The following is a 23,376-nucleotide window of genomic DNA, read 5'->3' as shown; positions in this document are numbered from 1 at the left end:
ACTATGTATTATGAGGTGATAAGGCCAGTGGTGGTATTGAGATGTATCTAGCCAACCTTTAATTTGAAAAAGATTCTTGATAGTGTCAGTGGTGCAGGGGTTTTGGAAGAGACAGTGGGTTTCCCTCGGATTAGTCCAAATTTGTTCCAAGGATGCAGACAAGATATTGTACTTGTGATAGTTGTTGATGTTATAGGGGACTAATGTAATCTGGCTCAAGTACCTGCAAACTGAGAAAATTTTATTGTTATCAAGAAAGATGAGAGTTTTACCTTGTTCTTCCCATTGAGGGTGGTTTATGATGGTAGCACAACTTCCGTACATACTGAAAACGATGTGACTAACTCTAATTTGAAAAATAGACACGGGTAGGTTTGGTTTTTTGTCGTCGAGGCAAAGGTTGTTTTTGGAGTAGTCCTTGTATTTGCATTTTCATAGCTGATTAAGATAGAGTTGTTGACTCTGGCTAACAAGGTGTGCAGAAGAGTCATCCAAAGCCTGAACAAAAAGAGTCAAACCGGTAGATTCGTCCCATGTAATCGTCGAGCCTTTAGCGGTCTTTTTAACCGATGAGCTTGCATCTGAATGATAAGAAGAAATTGAGTCAGATTGGTTAAGAAATTTAGTTCTTAGTGGGTGCGGATATGGTTTGTCATCGGATTGGTGATGATGGTTACGATCCTCTTTTTGCGCATGGTCTGACCCGAGTTAGCAATTAAGAGTTTCATGCCAAGTGTTGTTTGCCGCTTTCCATGATCCAATGGTTGTGCCTTGCTTGTGCTAGGCCAAGCATAATTGCCAGTAGGCATAAAATAAAGCATCAAGTTGCATGTGATAGCTTCTAGGCTATGTATCTGACGGATCCCCAGCAAATTAGACGGTTGAGACTTGAAGACTGTTAGTCTTCTCAGATCGATTTGACCCTCAGAAAGGCTAAATCTTTTCAGTTTCTTACTCAGTTTCCTTTGCGAAGAAGCAGTTGTAGGAAAATCTTCTTAAAAAATAACTTCCCTCACCGAGAGAGAATTTTGCAGTACTAAACCATGTATGCAGAGAGAAATCTCCAGAGCGAGGGAAAGAAACTCAAGGCAACGGAGCATAGTGATCAGACAAAGGAGCATAGCACCCAAGTCATCCCTCAAATTATGCAGGTTTGCTTCTCTGAACATCAATCTAATTTATTTATTTTTGTAAATTCAAAAATTAAGGATGAGGTCAGGTTAAGAAAATATTGAAAAGTTGTGGGTAACTTTTGTAGGATGATGCTGTAAAGATAGTTGAAGGATTTTCTGGTTATAACATGCATGAGTTGTACCAAAGGGGTGACATATCTGGGTCTAGGGAGAGAAAAAGAGGTAGTGAGAGGATTGTGCAAGCGACAGTCCGGAGAGGAGCTCCACCACAAAGGCTTAATCAGGGCCGAATTGAAAATGGATTGTTGGTGGGCGTGAGAGATGGATGGGTTCTGTTTGCTGTGCATCCCTTGAAAGGCCGGCGAGCTATAAAGGAAGGTGTTGTGTTGGTGGATGATGAGAGGATTGTATGTGGGGGAAAACAACAGGGATTCTTTGCAGCTCTTATGCCCGAACATACCAAGGATCAAATTCGCATCAATGCAACAATTCCACCAACTCCTGGCCAGATATCCTTCCCTAATTTGTTTATGCTTGCTCCAACCTTTAGACAGATGGCATAGAATGTTTTTGAAGTAGCACAAGCTGGAGATGAAGAAATTACCCATCCACTCGAAATTCCTAGAGATGAATTTGTGGTTCCTGGGGTTGATTCGAGGCTTGTGGGCCGGATATACAAAGCTGCAAAAACTAGTGCTAAGCTTGGTGAAGAGCCCCAACTGTCTGAGTTGCCTGTTGTTGACACATTGCCACCTGGGGTTGATGCAAGAGCTGTGGAGCAGGTATATAGGAATGTGATGGCTAAGGCTGTAAAGGATGATGTTATTGAGACTGGAAAAGCCAAGAGTATCAAGCCATGTATGCTTAATCATAGTGCACAGAGTGATGTTAAGGAAAAACTAAGCCACAACAACAAGTGTTTATTTTGTTTTAAAACAAATCAAAAAGAATGTATAATAACATGTGAATGGGTTTTAAAATTTTTTTATCAGAGTTTAAGTTTCTTTGCACAAAATGGGTGTGAGTCTTTGCGAACTGAATGCAAAGTAGGTAAAACTTATGAAAGAGCATGAGGACAATAGTGCATATCCTTCTAATGTGAATGATCTGGGTGTTAACATGTTTCCGATCACAACTAGATCTAGATTTTAAAACAGTGCTAATAATCTTAGAAAAGTGTAGACTTTGAAATTGTATTAGAAGGAGGGTTTTGTAGCCAGTAGAGCAGAGTTTCAGAGACTTACTTCCTGTTAGATAAACTAACCAAGAGAGTTGGAGCATACCAGTGATAGAAGCAGTAGGTATCCATGTGATTTCCCAGTAGTCAAGGTAAACAAGATACCTCAGAAATAGGGATGGACGTAAAATCTTCAAATTTGTGTGTTCTTTGACTTTGATAAGCATCCATCTAAAGGTTAGAAAGAATTTCCAATAGAGAGCCCAAACAGCAGTATCAACTAGAGGCCTCACAGTTGGAGGGAAAAAACCCTGTGTTTCAAATTGAGCTTTGCTAATCATGATAAATTGGGGGAAAACATCAGGTCTGAAATTTATTCTCAATCCCTTGATTTGAAGTGATAACTTCCTGAGATAAACTTTCCTCTCCTTGGAATTCAGACAAATGGGTGTCCTGTATTCATCAGTATGCAGGTGAATTTTGTGATTTTTGTTTTTTTGGTAACCCTTGTGATGTATGATTGTTGGAATGTTGGTGAAATTTGTGATTTCTGTGAATTCTGTATAGTCAGTGATTTCTGGGAAGTCTGTAATTTTTGTGACTTCTGTGATTGCTGGAAAATCTGTGGTGAGGTGAGTTATAGTTATGAAAGATGTTGTAATGGCCGTCATCGGAGAGAGGGAAAAGAGCGGATGAGAAAATCAGAGCATATAAAAAGAACACAAAACCAAAAAGAGACTGTTAATGGAGTGAAGCAGGATCAGTAGCAAGCATAGGGGAAAGAAGAGGGATGAGAAAAGTAGGATCCGGTGAGAAATGGAGGTTCCGGTGAGAGACCCGGCAAAAATTAGCCGTTAAGACTGGCCGTTAGCATAAACAAACACTAACCAACGGCTAGAAAAGATCGGACAGACGAGGAGGTCAGGTAGGGAGAAGGGAGAGAGGGGAGAGCTTCATTTTCTTTTCCTTTTTCGCTGCTTGTCTCGGTAAAACACAACCCCAGAAAGAACTATTGCATCCGAATAAAAATAATCTTACCCCCATCAAGGCATAAACTGTTGCCCAGATACATGTGCAACACATGGGCACTCCTCTGGAACAAAACCAGTAATTTGAACTCATATGCGGCAAAAATAATGAGAACAAATTTTTTTAATTGATATCAATAAGATTTGATTCATTGTATATGCTTTAAACTCTTTAACAAATGAAAAATAAAATAAAAAATAAATAAAAGTCTCTACATCGTGGCCAATAGTAGCTCAATTCAACTACAGATCAACAATGACGGCTGAGCTGTGGTGGTGGACAGGTGACAACGGTGCCGACGGTAGACTAGTGGTGGCGATTCTAGTGTCGATGGTGCATCGGCAGAGCGGGCAAGAGTTATACCGAGATAACCAAGTGGAGATACAATTAGCGTGGTATACATGGTTACATGGCATCCTCTTACCTACTACTTCTTGATGATGATCAGTTTCATCGTGATCAGCTTGACGATCATGAGGTCCTTCCATACAAACAATACATACCGTATCATCCATCGCAACCGTGGGCATATTTGATACTACGGCTAATACGGAATCCGATGACGATGTTGACGGCGGTGGTGTTGCTGCTGATGAATCTGATGTAGTTGCATTCTGATCATCCCATGTTGACAGATCAAGCTCAGCTAGAGTTAAGCCTAATTCAAAACAGTGTTGATCATATGATGGCAATGCTGGATACACAGCCATTTGATGGTTGTGATTGCGGTGGTGGTGGTGGTGAATTTGGTTTTCTGAGAGATTGGAATTGAGAGAGATACAAAATGGGGAAACCGGAGAAGTTTGATTTTATAGTGGTGAGAGTTGATAAATTATTAGGTTGCAGGTATGGAAAACGTGTGATGATGTGAGAAATGTGGTCAAAATGGCTGATTTTTAGACTTGGTGTAGTGCAAGTTTTATTTGAAAGTTGAATATTAGATGTGGCTGCACAAGATGTTAGTTACAGAGAAGTAGAGAGGAAATTCATAAAATAATTATAAAGTTTGCCAAAAATTTGATTTGATGCTCATACTCACGTGTATCCAAATGCCACTTTGCGGTGGTACACCACTTTATGTTTTCTTCTACTCCCACCAAATTTTGGAAAAGGTGGTTAGGCTGCTAGGGGGTTACCGGTCCCCCCTTCACATTATAGATGGAAAAGTATGTCTAGGCTGCTGGGGGAAATTTGGTCATCTCTCTAATTCTGGTACCTTTTAGGGACATTGGAAGATACGGCCACAGCGGCGGGGAAACTCAGTGGGTCTTATAGGTTTGGGGTGCTCTAGGGGAGCTTAGAATTTTTATTTTTATTTTTTTCTTCATGGGCTATTTTTCAAGAGTAAAGTTAGAAATTTAGTTTATTGGCTGTGCGGTTCAAAGTTAACGGTTGAAATTATAATCGGTAGATGGTGGGGTTTGATATCTCGAATTATGCTATAGTTTTAGTAGGAATGTATATTCGCATAAGAAGAACGCATCATTAAAATACTAGATTTAAAGTCATTGTCGTTTGGATTTTGTAGAGAAAATAACACAAATCATGTATGATAGTGTCCTTCTAAGAGTGTCCATGAATCCTCCCTCTATCATAAGACAGTCTTGGGAAAATAATTGACAAGGGGAATATGTGAAAATGCTTTAGAGACGCCGGTTTTATACACATCCCTTATATCCCACTATGTGTCAAGTTTGCATTTTCAAAATGGACCTCCTATTTTTCCAGGCCGGGCAGAGTGAGAAAGAAATCAATGGTAGATATTAGTGACACAAAGTGATATAAAATGATGGAATATATAAACCGGGGCTCTCTAGCACTTCCGTGGAATATGTCCGGTGTTTAAAATTTAGTTATTGCCTGTGAGACTTTGTGTCTCACACAGCCAATTTAAAGTTCGGACGAAAAAAATAAAATTCATGACTAAATGGGTGCAAGAGGTTGAGTCGGTGCTAATGGATCAGTTTAAGCTAAGAAGATATCAAATTGGCTTGATGGGTCATTAGCCTAAAAAACAATATCCTGATAAAGTGGATCGTTACACCCCCTGACTCCCATATAAATTGGCAACCCCCAACAGTGATGCTGTAAATCTACCACTGGAATGCTTCAAAAAAATAAAATAAAATAAATAAATATGTATGAATGAATGTGAATAAGCATGTGAATTGGACGGCAGAATGTGTTGTAAGATTTGAAAGCCTGGACACTAAATGTCAACACGCAACAAAATGTGTCTCGTTCATTCATACTAAAATATTGAACATGAGGTAAGATTTGAAAAATCTATTAAAAATCACCCACCTTCCTACTGTAATTTAAACAAAAAATTCCTGTTTTTAGGCCTACAAAGAACAAGTGAATAATGTTATGTACTTATGTGTTGTGAGAGGCTTAATCAAGGCAGTGAATTATTGATTAAGCAAAGACCCCACTAGATAGCTACTAATGAAATGCGTTTCTTATGTTTAATGAAAATGTCGCGGCAAATCAACAATGGATGGATCTATCATGTGCCACACAAGTAGAGGCAATCGTGTCCAAAAAATTTGCATTCTAGAAAGAAATCTTTTGTCCTTCTTGCTGTTTGGCTAATAAAATAAGTTAGTTGCCAATCATTGTCCGCAATAAAACTCCAAATTCCTACTACCTCCGTTTTAAAATAATAGGTTGGTTTGTGTGCAAATTTACACACAAACCATCCTATTATTTAGAAACGGAGAGAGTACAACCACAAATGCTGCATTGGATTCAGGCCACATGGGCAACAACATCATTTTGATTTACACCCCGTCTCTCAAGGGTTAACAACTCCTCAAACTAGGCGCTGATATTTTGGGAGTGTTTGGGAAAAAAAAATCTCAGGAATTACGGAGCTGATACAGAGAGTTACTAAATTTTATGAAAGGTTATCAAAAAGAAAATAATTATAAAAGTGTCCAATTTTATATTAAAGAAAAGGAAGAAAGAACGATCATATAAATCTTTGTAACAGCTCAAAAATACATGTGCAACATCTTGGCAAAATAAAATAGATTTATGGATATTCCATGCCCACGTATTCCAGCTAAAGCAATTATTATTTGTTGACAAATAAGATCTGCACCAAAAAAAGGGAAAGATTACAAAATACAAGTATGAATCATAAATGATTTGATTCATTTGGAAGATGGTACAAATCCAAGTATATGCTTTCTTTAACAATTGATAAGATTTCTTCATCGTGTTCATTCAATAACTAATAGCATAATTGACAATGGAAATCAAATATAATAGCTTAATTCAACTACTGATCAGCAATCACGACGGAGTAGTGGTGGTGGTGATGATGGGTGGACTAGTGGTTGGCGGACCTGGTGGTTGTGGTCCCTGTGGTTGCATGGCGTTCGTGGTTACCTACATCTTGATGATAATCATGTTTGGAGATTCTAGATCGGAAGGTCAATCATAATGTTGGGATGCATTTTTCACGACTCATGCACGACTCGGAAAGAAATCGTTTCTTCTTAAATTAGTTGTTTTCATTCATTGTTCGGCTTCCTAAGCGTGTTCAGAAATTAGAGTGCCCTCTTATACAAGAATCATTTTTTGGGACCATGGGTTTTTTGAGGGGACCATGATTTGATTAGGCCACCTTCCCCATAAATATAAGGGGTGTCCTAAAAGGTGGAGATGACTAGTTTACCCTTTTACCTAATTAAAATTATAACTAATCTATAACTTCTTCTTCCTCTATTCTAAAATTTTTCTTCTTCTCTTCTTCATCAATATATGATCATCTAAACCTGATCGTATACAAATCTAATCAAAATCATCAAATTTTCATCGTCGATTAATCAATCTTTTATAAACAAACCTATCCATAAATATTTTCCCACAAACCCATTACTTCTAATTCGTTTTTGATTGAAATTTTGAGCCGTAGTCATCAAAATATGTTGAATTTGGAGGTTACAGTAGTAAGTTCGGTTAGGATAATTTTGAAAAAAACCCTAGTTTTACAACTGAACTTTTAAAAATCAAGAACATGAAGAACAATTCAGCTAAGAATTTTTTTTTTGCCTAACCGAACACCTGAGTTCGGTTGAGTCGCAAAAATAATTTCAAAGCGAAACTCTTCTCTATATAGCCAAATGTTGAGTTCGGTTTAATCGCAAAAAAAAAAATCCTAACCGAACTTTACTCAGAAAACCTATATAATGAGTTCGGTTAACTCGCAAAAATAATTTCAAAACCGAACTCTTCTCTGTATAGCCAAATATTGATTTCGGTTTAATCGCAAAAAAAATTTTCTTTTGCGAACTTAATGAACTCTGTTGTTTAAAGTTCGGTTACAACGCGGTCGAGTCGACTGAACCGATTTTTCTTTGGAACAAATCAAATAACATTTGTCACAAGTGATCTAGCTCTTGTTTGAGTGCTTCTTATTTCTTTATATATACTTGTTTTTGGTATTTTTTGTGCCTTATTCATATGCACAGACTTTTGATCTCTCAGATTAATTCTATTTGATTAAACAACTAATTAATGTGTTCTTCAATATTTTTGTCTTCGATATATTAATGATCACTGTAATCATTTTTTTTTATTCAGTTTTGTCAATCAAAATCTGAATTCAAAACTAGTGGTTTTTTTTCATCACAGTTCGACATAAATTTTCGTCGATTAAATGGAATACAATATTTGTGAATCTCCATCAAAGTTATACAACAATGTTTTTTTCGCGACTTTGATGTGTTCTTTCTCTTAAAAACAAATCATTTTTGTTTCATGACGGTTTTATAGTCTGTTAAACAGACTTTGTTTAGTCCATTGATTTTCATAGACTGATATTATTTCAATTTTAGTTCCCCTTATGGATAAAATTTCCATTTCCTCTGTCATCACGATCCTATCTCCTTCTCTATAAAGAGCAACTAATCTCGTTGTTTACTTGGTAAGGATAATAAATTTTTTAAATCAATATTTTTGGAAAATCCACTTATTTCCGAATATATCATTCCATATCTTTAGATATTTAATTTCCGAATATATCATTCCATATCTTCGGATATCTCGAAACTTCCGAACATATCACGGAAGATCATAACTACCTGTGAAGATCCTTTTTTGCTTATGTTATGTGGTTACATTTGTTCAAGTGTCGTGATCTATGTTCGAAAATCAAGTGACCGTGGTTGAAGTTTATCATACAGAGTTTTGATTACAAGCTTGGTATTTTTCGAGAAATTTTTCAAGTTGAACACTTTAAAACATTTTCGTGCTTAACTTTAGGGGGGTGTTGGAATATATCCTCCGTATACAAGATATCAAGCTAACCGTGAAGACCAAATAAGTGAAGATACAGTCAAAGATAGTCGAGATAATTGTGGAATCATTTTCTAGATAATATTAATATTACCTAGTCGAATTAGATATTGTATTATCTCCTAGGGTTAGTTTACTCTATAAATAAGAGTTTAATGTAAATGTAAAACTATCTCAGAATGTTCTGATGATCATGAATAATATTATGTCGCCCTTAGGGGTTTTATCAGTGGACGTAGGTCGAGTGACCGAACCACTTTAATCTCTTTGTCTTCTCTATTTTATCTTTATCTTGTCTCTTATCATAAATCTAATATGGTATCAAAGTAGGAAAATATCCTAATTTATTTTTCTAATCAATATTGATCTTTTTCTAATCAATATTGCTTTCGCTTTGTGCTTTCATCGATTCTGACTTTCTATTATATGATATTCAATTTTTTTTGTTTTTACTTTTATTGAATTCATCCTTCAGAATCATTATCGATTCAACATTTGTTGGTGTAGTTAATATCGTTCTAACATCAACAAAGTTTCTTTCAATATTTTCTATGTTGTTGGCATCACCATCAATGTTTCATTACATTTTCTCATAATCATTTTCTCTCCTTTTTCTGTCATGTTAAAGGTTCAAAGAAAATAACTCATTTCCGAAGAACAACCGTTGTTTTTCTGAGCAAAAATTTCAATCAATTAAATCTCGAAAAAAATAAATACTCCCTCTGTTTCTAAAAAATAGGCTTGTTTCCTTATTTGGGTATGTCAAAAAAATAGGCTTGTTTCCATATGTAGAAAGTCAAATATTGTGATTTTACTAGTATACCCATAGAGGGACCACTTCTCTCTCTCCCTTTTCTCTCTTAATATAAAAAGGGGACCACTTCTCTTTCCCATTTCTCTTATATCAATAAGTGGGGACCAAGGATAGATTAGGAAAAAATATGAAAAAGTGGCTACAATGATTAGTTTTCTTAATTTTTGCGAAAACCAAACAAGCCTATTTTTTAGAAACGGAGGGAGTAATATATTTTCATCTTCCCTTCCTGGGAATCAATTACTTTTCTACAATTGAATTCTGATATGAATTTGATTGATGTTATTCAAGATAAAACTATTCACTTCTTTGTCATCAGTGAGCAATAATTATCATGTATTTGCATCACTTTCATTTTGATATCCACGTTGGTTGATCATCCATCCGCAAATATTAATGTTGTTAACTAAGTTATGTTGACAACGCTCGTTATCTTATTTCGGAAGATATCTTATCATCTGATAATTCTGGAAATAGTTTTATATATTTAAAGTAAATTTATTTTTTCGAAAAATATCTTATCATATGATAATTCTGAATTAAATTCAAAAAGATTTCTATCTTTATCCCAAGCCTCTATTTTTAGAACAAAATGGTTTGGATCGGCAGTTATCGTTATTTATGATGTTGCAGCTGTATTTACTCACCTGATATTTCCTTATTTGCTCACTAATCTGTGGGACTCATCGAAGGTGTACTATTTTGACTCAATAATCTTTTTTATTTTGTCAATCTCTTTGTATGTTGTTGCGGTATATCGTAATCCTCATACCAAAAATTGTCTCTCTGTTTTGGCATCATCAAAACATGATTCATTCTCTCAAAATCAGGTCTTTGTACAATCATATCAAGTGTTTCTGATATATATTCAATACTAAATTTGTTTTTATCCATCAAAGTACATAGCAAAGTTCTAGCCTGGCTTTGTTGTGAATTTTCTTTGGAACAAATCAAATAACATTTGTCACAAGTGATCTAGCTCTTGTTTGAGTGCTTCTTATTTCTTTATATATACTTGTTCTTGGTATTCTTTGTGCCTTATTCATATGCACAGACTTTTGATCTCTCAGATTAATTCTATTAGATTAAACAACTAATTAATGTGTTCTTCAATATTTTTGTCTTCGATATATTAATGATCACTGTAATCATTTTTTTTTTCTATTCAGTTTTGTCAGTCAAAATCTAAATTCAAAACTAGTGGTTTTTTTCATCACAGTTCGACATAGATTTTCGTAGATTAAACGGAATACAGTATTTGTGAATCTCCATCAAAGTTATACAACAATGTTTTTTTCGCGACTTTGAAGTGTTCTTTCTCTTAAAAACAAATCATTTTTGTTTCATGACAGTTTTATAGTCTGTTAAACATACTTTGTTTAGTCTATTGATTTTCATAGACTGATGTGATTTCAATTTTAGTTCCCCTTATGGCTAAAATTTTCATTTCCTTTGTCATCACGATCCTATCTCCTTCTCTATAAGGAGCAACTAATCTCGTTGTTTACTTGGTAAGGATAATAAAAATTTTAAATCGATATTTTTGAAAAATCCACTTATTTCCGAATATATCATTCCATATCTTTGGATATTTAACAAATATATTATTCCATATCTTCGGATATCTCGAAACTTCCGAACAAATTTCCATGTTCGATTTAAATTCCTTAAATATCATCCTTCTCCATCCTTAATGACGCGTTTTCAGAATACAAGACTAATTACTAGCAATCAGTCAAAAATATCACAGAAGATCATAACTACCCGTGAAGATCCTTTTTTGCTTATGTTATGTGGTTACATTTGTTCAAGTTCCGTGATCTATGTTTGAAAATCAAGTGACCGTGGTTGAAGTTTATCATACAGAGTTTTGATTACAAGCTTGGTGTTTTTCGAGAAATTTTTCAATTTGAACACTTTAAAACATTTTCGTGCTCAACTTGAGGGGGGTGTTGAAATATATCCTCCGTATTCAAGATATCAAGCTAACCGTGAAGACCAAATAAGTGAATATACAATCAAAGATATTCGAGATAATTGTGGAATCATTTTCTAGATAATATTAATATTACCTAGTCGAATTAGATATTGTATTATCTCCTAGGGTTAGTATACTCTATAAATAAGAGTTTAATGTAAATGTAAAACTATCTCAGAATGTTCTGATGATCATGAATAATATTATCTCGCCCTTAGGGGTTTTATCAGTGGACGTAGGTCGAGTGACCGAACCACTTTAATCTCTTTGTCTTATCTATTTTATCTTTATCTTGTCTCTTATCATAAATCTAATATGGTATCAAAGTAGGAAAATATCCTAATTTAATTTTCTAATCAATATTGCTCTTTTTCTAATAAATATTGCTTTCGCTTTGTGCTTTCATCGATTCTGACTTTCTATTATATGATATTCAATTTTTTTTTTTTACTTTTATTGAATTCATCCTTCAGAATCATTATTGATTCAACATTTGTTGGTGTAGTTAATATCGTTCTAACATCAACAAAGTTTCTTTCAATATTTTCTATGTTGTTGGCATCACCATCGATGTTTCATTACATTTTCTCATAATCATTTTCTCTCCTTTTTCTGTCATGTTAAAGGTTCAAAGAAAATAACTCATTTCCGAAGAACAACCGTTGTTTTTCTGAGCAAATATTTCAATCAATTAAATCTCGAAAAAAATAAATACTCCCTCTGTTTCTAAAAAATAGGCTTGTTTCCTTATTTGGGTATGTCAAAAAAATAGGCTTGTTTCCATATGTAGAAAGTCAAATATTGTGATTTTACTAGTATACCCATAGAGGGACCACTTCTCTCTCTCCCTTTTCTCTCTTAATATAAAAAGGGGACCACTTCTCTTTCCCATTTCTCTTATATCAAATAAGTGGGGACCAAGGATAGATTAGGAAAAAACATGAAAAGTTGCTACAATGATTAGTTTTCTTAATTTTTGCGAAAACCAAACAAGCCTATTTTTTAGAAATGGAGGGAGTAATATATTTTCATATATCTTCCCTTCCTGGGAATCAATTACTTTTCTACAATTGAATTCTGATATGAATTTGATTGATGTTATTCAAGATAAAAATATTCACTTCTTTGTCATCAGTGAGCAATAATTATCATGTATTTGCATCACTTTCATTTTGATATCCATTTTGGTTGATCATCCATCCGCAAATATTAATGTTGTTAACTAAGTTATGTTGACAACGCTCGTTATCTTATTTCGGAAGATATCTTATCATCTGATAATTCTGGAAATAGATTTATATATTTAAAGTAAATTTATTTTTTCGAAAAATATCTTATCATCTGATAATTCTGAATTAAATTCAAAAAGATTTCTATCTTTATCCCAAGCCTCTATTTTTGGAACAAAATGGTTTGGATCGGCAGTTATCGTTATTTATGATATTGCAGCTGTATTTACTCACCTGATATTTCCTTATTTGCTCACTAATATGTGGGACTCATCGAAGGTGTACTATTTTGACTCAATAATCTTTTTTATTTTGTCAATCTCTTTGTATGTTGTTGCGGTATATCGTAATCCTCATACCAACAATTGTCTCTCTCTTTTGGCATCATAAAAACATGTTTCATTCTCTCAAAATCAGGTCTTTGTACCATCATATCAAGTGTTTCTGATATATATTCAATACTAAATTTGTTTTTATCCATCAAAGTACATAGCAAAGTTCTAGCCTGGCTTTGTTGTGAATTTTCTTTGGAACAAATCAAATAACATTTGTCACAAGTGATCTAGCTCTTGTTTGAGTACTTCTTATTTCTTTATATATACTTGTTCTTGGTATTCTTTGTGCCTTATTCATATGCACATACTTTTGATCTCTCAGATTAATTCTATTAGATTAAACAACTAATTAATGTGTTCTTCAATATTTTTGTCTTCGATATATTAATGATCACTGTAATCATTTTTTTTTCTATTCAGTTTTGTCACTCAAAATCTAAATTCAAAACTAGTGGTTTTTTCATCACAGTTCGACATAGATTTTCGTAGATTAAACGGAATACAGTATTTGTGAATCTCCATCAAAGTTATACAACAATGTTTTTTTCGCGACTTTGATGTGTTCTTTCTCTTAACAACAAATCATTTTTGTTTCATGACGGTTTTATAATCTGTTAAACATACTTTGTTTAGTCTATTGATTTTCATAGACTGATGTGATTTCAATTTTAGTTCCCCTTATGGCTAAAATTTTCATTTCCTCTATCATCACGATCCTATGTCCTTCTCTATAAGGAGCAACTAATCTCGTTGTTTACTTGGTAAGGATAATAAATTTTTTAAATCGATATTTTTGAAAAATCCACTTATTTCCGAATATATCATTCCATATCTTTGGATATTTAATTTCCGAATATATTATTCCATATCTTCGGATATCTCGAAACTTCCGAACATATTTCCATGTTCGATTTAAATTCCTTAAATATCATCCTTCTCCATCCTTAATGACGCGTTTTCAGAATACAAGACTAATTACTAGTAATCAGTCAAAGATATCACGGAAGATCATAACTACCCGTGAAGATCCTTTTTTGCTTATGTTATGTGGTTACATTTGTTCAAGTTCCGTGATCTATGTTTGAAAATCAAGTGACCGTGGTTGAAGTTTATCATACAGAGTTTTGATTACAAGCTTGGTGTTTTTCGATAAATTGTTCAAGTTGAATACTTTAAAAAAAATTCCGTGCTCAACCTGAGGGGGGTGTTGAAATATATCCTCCGTATACAAGATATCAAGCTAACCGTGATGACCAAATAAGTGAATATACAGTCAAAGATATTCGAGATAATTGTGGAATCATTTTCTAGATAATATTAATATTACCTAGTCGAATTAGATATTGTATTATCTCCTAGGGTTAGTATACTCTATAAATAAGAGTTTAATGTAAATGTAAAACTATCTCAGAATGTTCTGATGATCATGAATAATATTATCTCGCCCTTAGGGGTTTTATCAGTGGACGTAGGTCGAGTGACCGAACCACTTTAATCTCTTTGTCTTCTCTATTTTATATTTATCTTGTCTCTTATCATAAATCTAATATGGTATCAAAGTAGGAAAATATCCTAATTTATTTTTCTAATCAATATTGCTCTTTTTCTAATCAATATTGCTTTCGCTTTGTGCTTTCATCGATTCTGACTTTCTATTATATGATATTCAATTTTTTTTCTTTTTACTTTTATTGAATTCATCCTTCAGAATCATTATCGATTCAACATTTGTTGGTGTAGTTAATATCGTTCTAACATCAACAAAGTTTCTTTCAATATTTTCTATGTTGTTGGCATCACCCTCGATGTTTCATTACATTTTCTCATAATCATTTTCTCTTCTTTTTGTGTCATGTTAAAGGTTCAAAGAAAATAACTCATTTCTGAAGAACAACCGTTGTTTTTCTGAGCAAATATTTCAATCAATTAAATTTCGAAAAAAAATAAATACTCCCTCTGTTTCTAAAAAATAGGCTTGTTTCCTTATTTGGGTATGTCAAAAAATAGGCTTGTTTCCATATGTAAAAAGTCAAATATTGTGATTTTACTAGTATACCCATAGAGGGACCACTTCTCTCTCTCCCTTTTCTCTCTTAATATAAAAAGGGGACAACTTCTCTTTCCCATTTCTCTTATATCAATAAGTGGGGACCAAGGATAGATTAGGAAAAAATATGAAAAAGTGGCTACAATGATTAATTTTCTTAATATTTGCGAAAACCAAACAAGCCTATTTTTTAGAAACGGAGGGAGTAATATATTTTCATCTTCCCTTCCTGGGAATCAATTACTTTTCTACAATTGAATTCTGATATGAATTTGATTGATGTTATTCAAGATAAAAATATTCACTTCTTTGTCATCAGTGAGCAATAATTATCATGTATTTGCATCACTTTCATTTTGATATCCACGTTGGTTGATCATCCATCCGCAAATAATAATGTTGTTAACTAAGTTATGTTGACAACGCTCGTTATCTTATTTCGGAAGATATCTTATCATCTGATAATTCTGGAAATAGTTTTATATATTTAAAGTAAATTTATTTTTTCGAAAAATATCTTATCATCTGATAATTCTGAATTAAATTCAAAAAGATTTCTATCTTTATCCCAAGCCTCTATTTTTGGAACAAAATGGTTTGGATCGGCAGTTATCGTTATTTAGGATGTTGCAGCTGTATTTACTCACCTGATATTTCCTTATTTGCTCACTAATCTGTGGGACTCATCGAAGGTGTACTATTTTGACTCAATAATCTTTTTTATTTTGTCAATCTCTTTGTATGTTGTTGCGGTATATCGTAATCCTCATACCAACAATTGTCTCTTTGTTTTGGCATCATCAAAACATGTTTCATTCTCTCAAAATCAGGTCTTTGTACCATCATATCAAGTGTTTCTGATATATATTCAATACTAAATTTGTTTTTATCCATCAAAGTACATAGCAAAGTTCTAGCCTGGCTTTGTTGTGAATTTTCTTTGGAACAAATCAAATAACATTTGTCACAAGTGATCTAGCTCTTGTTTGAGTGCTTCTTATTTTTTTATATATTCTTGTTCTTGGTATTCTTTGTGCCTTATTCATATGCACAGACTTTTGATCTCTCAGATTAATTCTATTAGATTAAACAACTAATTAATGTGTTCTTCAATATTTTTGTCTTCGATATATTAATGATCACTGTAATCATTTTTTTTTCTATTCAGTTTTGTCAGTCAAAATCTAAATTCAAAACTAGTGGTTTTTTTTCATCACAGTTCGACATAGATTTTCGTCGATTGAACAGAATACAGTATTTGTTAATCTACATCAAAGTTATACAACAATGTTTTTGTAGCGACTTTGATGTGTTCTTTCTCTTAAAAAAAAATCATTTTTGTTTCATGACGGTTTTATAGTCTGTTAAACATACTTTGTTTAGTTTATTGATTTTCATAGACTGATGTGATTTCAATTTTAGTTCCCCTTATGGCTAAAATTTTCATTTCCTCTATCATCACGATCCTATCTCCTTCTCTATAAGGAGCAACTAATCTCGTTGTTTACTTGGTAAGGATAATAAATTTTTTAAATCGATATTTTTGAAAAATCACTTATTTCCGAATATATCATTCCATATCTTTGGATATTTAATTTCCAAATATATCATTCCATATCTTCGGATATCTCGAAACTTCCGAACATATTTCCATGTTCGATTTAAATTCCTTAAATATCATCCTTCTCCATCCTTAATGACGTGTTTTCAGAATACAAGACTAATTACTAGAAATCAGTCAAAGATATCACGGAAGATCATAACTACCTGTGAAGATCCTTTTTTGCTTATGTTATGTGGTTACATTTGTTCAAGTGTCGTGATCTATGTTTGAAAATCAAGTGACCGTGGTTGAAGTTTTATCATACAGAGTTTTGATTACATGCTTGGTGATTTTCGAGAAATTGTTCAAGTTGAACACTTTAAAACATTTTCGTGCTCAACTTGAGGGGGGTGTTGAAATATATCCTCCGCATACAAGATATCAAGCTAACCGTGAAGACCAAATAAGTGAATATACAGTCAAAGATATTCGAGATAATTGTGGAATCATTTTCTAGATAATATTAATATTACCTAGTCGAATTAGATATTGTATTATCTCCTAGGGTTAGTTTACTCTATAAATAAGAGTTTAAGTAAATGTAAAACTATCCCAGAATGTTCTGATGATCATGAATAATATTATCTCTCCCTTAGGGATTTTATCAGTGGACGTAGGTCGATTGACCGAACCACTTTAATATATTTATCTTCTCTATTTATCTTTATCTTGTCTCTTATCATAAATCTAATATGGTATCAAAGTAGGAAAAGATCCAAATTTATTTTTCTAATCAATATTGATCTTTTTCTAATCAATATTGCTTTCGCTTTTTGTTTTCATCGATTCTGACTTTCTATTATATGATATTCAATTTTTTTGTTTTTACTTTTATTGAATTCATCCTTCAGAATCATTATCGATTCAACATTTGTTGGTGTAGTTAATATCGTTCTAACATCAACAAAGTTTCTTTCAATATTTTATATGTTGTTGGCATCACCATCGATGTTTCATTACATTTTCTCATAATCATTTTCTCTCCTTTTTCTGTCATGTTGAAGGTTCAAAGAAAGTAAATCATTTCCGAAGAACAACCGTTGTTTTTCTGAGCAAATATTTCAATCAATTAAATCTCGAAAAAAATAAATACTCCCTCTGTTTCTAAAAATAGGCTTGTTTCCTTATTTGGGTATGTCAAAAAAAATAGGCTTGTTTCCATATGTAGAAAGTCAAATATTGTGATTTTACTAGTATACCCATAGAGGGACCACTTCTCTCTCTCCGTTTTCTCTCTTAATATAAAAAGGGGACCACTTCTCTTTCCCATTTCTCTTATACCAAATGAGTGGGGACCAAGGATAGATTAGGAAAAAACATGAAAAAGTGGCTACAATTGTAGGATCAGAATCTCGTAACAACAATATTTCAGCGAAATTATCAACAACATAATACAATAGTGTCGCAGAACAATTTCAGGAAGAATATAATAAATGACATCACCTAAGATCACGAGAAAGATGTGATATTCCTGCGAAAATTAGAGAGCTTGCGAAATTAATATTTGTAAGGTTGCGATAATGTCGCAGACCATACCCGAAAATAAAGGACAGATTAGATGTCATCCACTATGTTTTTCCTTATAAATAGTCATTCGAGTTGTAAAGAAGGAGAGAGATCTTTTTTGAGTAAGAAACAAGTAAATAGGAGAGAGAAAGTCTAGAGAAGAGGTCATTCTTGATTTCTTTATCTTTTCTTGTAAGAACATTCAAAGATTGATCAATAAAATTAAGAGTGTAAATCTAAAAATGAGTTGATTAATAATGAAATCATATGAGGGGTGTAGTGTAGGATTTCCTGCAACTACATAATGGCGCTAGAAACAGGGACTGAAGATCGAAAGTTGAAGATTGTTGTTGAGAATATTCAAATCAAGAAAGTGATTAAATAAATCAGTGAATCAGTTAAAGAAAGATGATAATAGAATTAATGAAATGACAAAAGATTGGAGTGTAATATGATAACAAAAACGATGTTAATGAATTCCATGAAAACATCAAAGGAAGAATACATAAACGAAATTTTGAAGGAAAGTTATGGCGGTAGAAAAGACATCACCCTTGAAAGATTGGGAAAAGCAAAAAATTACATTCATGGCGGCAGAAATACCAAAAGAAAATTTGAACCACACATCTCCATTGGTTATCACAGTGCCTATTACGCGAAAAGAGAAGGAGACAACGACAAAATCCACAGGAGAATGGATATTGAACAGAACTTTAATCGATACAGGAAGTTCAGTGGATATAATATTTTATCACGCATTCCGGGGAATGGGATTTAAAGATGAAGAAATGTCCAGTTCAACATATTTTGTTCACGGCTTTGGAAAATCCACAACAAAACCTAAAGGAGAGATAGTGGTACGAATTCCACTTGGAGAAATCGAAACACATGTAACTTGTGCGTGGTGGATATGGAATCGCCATATAATATGTTATTAGGAAGACCATGGATACATGCGATAAAAGTTGTGGTATCAACGTTGCATCAATGTATTAAATTCCCCACACCAAATGGAATAGGTGAAATCAGAGGAGATGTTGACAATGCGAAATTATGTCATCAAATTGAAGTAAAGCATTATGAAGGACAAGCAAAAAAGAAACAATTTCGCAGAAAGTTGGCAAAGGAAGCAAAGAAAGAAGAAGAATTTAGAGTATATATGATAAGGGCAAAAGAAGGCAAAGGAATACCCAGCGAAATTTCGGAAGAAGGAGAAGGACCTATGAAAAAATAAAAGAACCAACACCAATGGGAGAACCTAAACCCAGTTACACTGCCGCAGAACCAACAAAAGAAATAAACGTTGGGACTATATAAGAACCTCTAATATTGAGAATTGGAACCAAAATGGATATGGAAGAAGAAGAAAGAACTGTTAACTTGTTGCGAGAATATAAAGATGTTTTCGCAGGAAGCATGGATGAGATACCGGGAATAGATCCATCAATTGCATGCCACAAGTTGGAGATTAACAAAAATGTGAGACCATTTAAACAGAGAATAAGAAAAATTGCAACAACTTACCATTCCCAAATAGAAGAAGAACTACAGAAAATGCTTGATGCGGGAATCATAAGAGAAGCTAAATACCCAGAATGGATAGCGAATATGGTCATTGTCCCAAAGAAAAACAAAGGAATCAGGATTTGCATAGATTTCACTGATTTAAACAAAGCTTGCCCCAAAGATAGTTTTCCGTTACCAGATATTCCTCAAATGGTGGAATCCGCAGCGGGAAATGATAGGGTATCTTTAGATGGGTACAAAGGGTATAACCAAATCCCTCTCGCTGAAGAAGATCAAGAACATACTTTCTTTCCCCTAGAGGTTTATATTGTTACACGAAAATGCCATTTGGTTTGCGAAATGCGGGAGCGACATACCAAAGAATGGTAGAGAAGGTGTTCGCAAAATGGATACACAAAACATTAGAAGTATACGTGGATGACATGTTAGTAAAGAGTAAAGAAGCTAAAGACCATGTACAAGACCTGAGGGAGATTTTTGAACAAATGCGGCAGTATAACATTAAATTGAATCCTGAGAAGTGTACTATTGGAGTTGCATCGGGAAAATTTTAGGCTACATTGTATCAAAGGAAGGAATACAGGTTGATCCAGAAAAAGTGCAAGCAGTTCGTGACATGCCAACACCAGCAACAATAAAAGATGTACAAAAGTTGAATGGGAATCTAGCTTCACTGGGGAGATTCATTTCGCGATCATCAGACAAATGAAAATATTTTTTCGATATACTCAAGAAGGGTGCGAAATTTAAATGGACTGATGAATGTGAAAAATCTTTTCAAGGAATCAAAGAACATCTTATGAATACAACTATTTTACAAAAAGCAGAATCAGGAGAAGAATTGTTGATCTATCTTGCGACGACGTCGCATGCATTAAGTGATGTGTTATTTCGAGTAGACGCAGGAGTGGAGAAACCCATTTATTACATTAGGAAAACTTTTAATACTGCTGAGAAGAATTACTCAAAGATTGAAAAGTTAATCTTAGCATTAGTTTATGCATCATTTAAGCTCCGCATATACTTTCAAGCACGCAAGATAAAGATATTAACAAAAGTACCAATTGAATCAGTGATGAAGAATTCTAAGAGATCAGGAAGAGTGGAGAGATGGAATGCACAAGTAGGCCACTTTGATATTAAATATGAAATTTTGTCTTCACCAAAATCACAAGTTGTTGCAGATTTCTTGGCAGAATTTCCTTTAGAATAAGATGAAGCAGTAGAATAAATGATGGATGTAGAAGAAGAACATGGAGATCCAAAAGATGTATTAACATAACCAAATAGATGGGAGATATTGGTAGATGAATCATCAAATGGAGAAGGAAATGGAGTTGGAATTGTTTTAATTTCGCCAGAAGGAATAAAAATGGCTTTTTCATTCAGATTGGAATTTGCATCCACTAATAATGAAACAGAATATGAAGCTATGATACATGCCTTAAAATTCGCAATAGAAATGAAACTATAAAATTCCAGGATCACTAGTGATTCGCAGCTAGTTATTCGCCAAATAAAGGGAGAGTATACTAAAAATGAACCATCCTTGAAGAAATACAAGAAGCTGTTTGAAGAATTGTCAGTGAAAATCCCAAAAATAAAATGGAGGCACATTTCAAGAAAGGATAACAGACTCGCAGACGCTTTTTCTTTCATATGAAGCATGATGACAGATCCAACTGCGAGATGCATAAAAATACAAACACTTTTGTCACCATCAATCAATAAAGAAGAAGAATACGTGGACGTGATGATAATAGACAATGAAGAAGAACAAAAAATGAACAATATCGCAGACTGGAGAATGGAACTTCATGCATATTTGGTGAAAGGAGAAACACCAAGAAATAGATTGGAAACACACAAGTTAAAAAGCCGTGCAACGAATTATGAATTAAGAGATGGATTGATATACCGAAAATCCTTTAATGGACCATCACTCAGATGTTTGACACGAGAGGAAGGAAAAAAGGTGTTAAAAATGTTACATAGTGGGGATGCGGGCAATCATAGTGGAGGAAGATCTTTGGCACATAGAGAAAAAATGCAAGGCTATTACTGGCCATATATGCATGAAGATGCACAACAAATATCAAGACGTTGTGAAGATTGTCAGCGGCATGGAAAGAAAATACATGCACCTGGAGCACCATGGCCTTTTGGAAAGTGGGGCTTAGATATTGTGGGGCCATTTTTACCAGGATCTGGACAAAGAAGATACTTAATAGTCGCAACAGATTATTTCACAAAATGGACAGAAGTGAAGGCAGTACAACATATTCGCGATAAAGATATCTTTACATTCATATTCGAAAATATCATTTGCAGATTCGGAATTCCTGCACAGTTGGTATCTGATCATGGGAAACAATTTGAAGGACAGAATATAGAAATGCTACTTAATGCATTCAAGATAAAATGTGGAAAATATACTCCTTTGTATCCACAAGCTAATGGGCAAGTAGAAGCAACAAACAAAACAATTGCAGATATATTAAAGAATAAATTGGAAAGACATCACAGAGCATGGTGCGAACAAGTACATAATGCAGTATGGGATTATAATACAACTAGAAGAGAAGCTACTGGAATGTCACCTTTTTGTTTAACATACGGAGTTGAAGCGGTGTTACCAACAAAAGTTGTTATTCCGACAACAAAAAGAGAAGCTTGGGAGAAAAATCTTAGTGCGGGCTTGATTTTAAATAAACTTGATGAATTAGAAGAAAGAAGAGAAAAAGCTTTACAACATATGGAGAATTATCAGCGAAGATTAGCCCGAGAATATAATAAACGTGTCAAAATACGCGAATTTCAACCAGGAGATTTAGTTCTGCGAGAATCACCAATATATCAGCGAGAAAATGGTGGAAAATTAGCGAAAAAATGGGATGGACCTTACATCATTAAGGAGATAGTTGGAACAAGAGCTTATAGATTAATGGATCCAGAAGGAAGAGATGTTGGTCATAGATTAGACAGACCATGGAACAGGTTGTACTTAAAAAGATATTATCCGTAAGAAGCTTTGAGAAGTTATGGATTATGAAAGAATAATTGCAGGATTACGCATATCAAAAAAAGATCATGATGTGCGAAATTTTCGCAGAGATAATCACAGAACAATGACATAAAAGAAAGGGGCGAACCTTTATGGCGTACACCCTAGTTCGCGAATAAAATTTCGCAAGAGGCAAATGTAAGACCTAAAGTACGTCATATTAGAGGGTACCTGTTACATGGCTCAGGGAAAGGATACACCGTCACCGGAACCTGAGTCATGGAGATTTGGTGTCAATAAAGCCCATCCGGGAGAGGCACCTTGGATTCTCAGCTTAAGCATATGACTTGGGTTGGGCGACTAAGGTAATAAGGACTCTCCCAAGGAGTGCAGATATCATCAAGGCGCCGAGGTACACGGTTGAGTCAAGAGTTCCAGGGACGTTTGAAGCGTACCTTGCCATTCTTGACAAGTCTTGACTTATACTGCACTCGGCTTGAAGAAAACCCCACTTAGGGTGCAGTATCGTAACCATAAGCCCTATAGGTAAAAGGGATAAAAGGCTGCGAAAATAACTGGTTATTGTGTAAGACTGGATGGGAGGAGCTAACCTTGTATGGTAGAAGTACGCCTCCTTGAAGGGGCAACCAGGGGAAGATAAGGGAGGCACCCTCCATTAGGGGGCTG

This window comes from Papaver somniferum, chromosome 10 (genome assembly GCF_003573695.1).
Source record: "Papaver somniferum cultivar HN1 chromosome 10, ASM357369v1, whole genome shotgun sequence".
In the NCBI taxonomy this organism is placed as follows: Eukaryota; Viridiplantae; Streptophyta; class Magnoliopsida; order Ranunculales; family Papaveraceae; genus Papaver; species Papaver somniferum.
Note: the sequence above shows the minus strand (reverse complement) of the source record.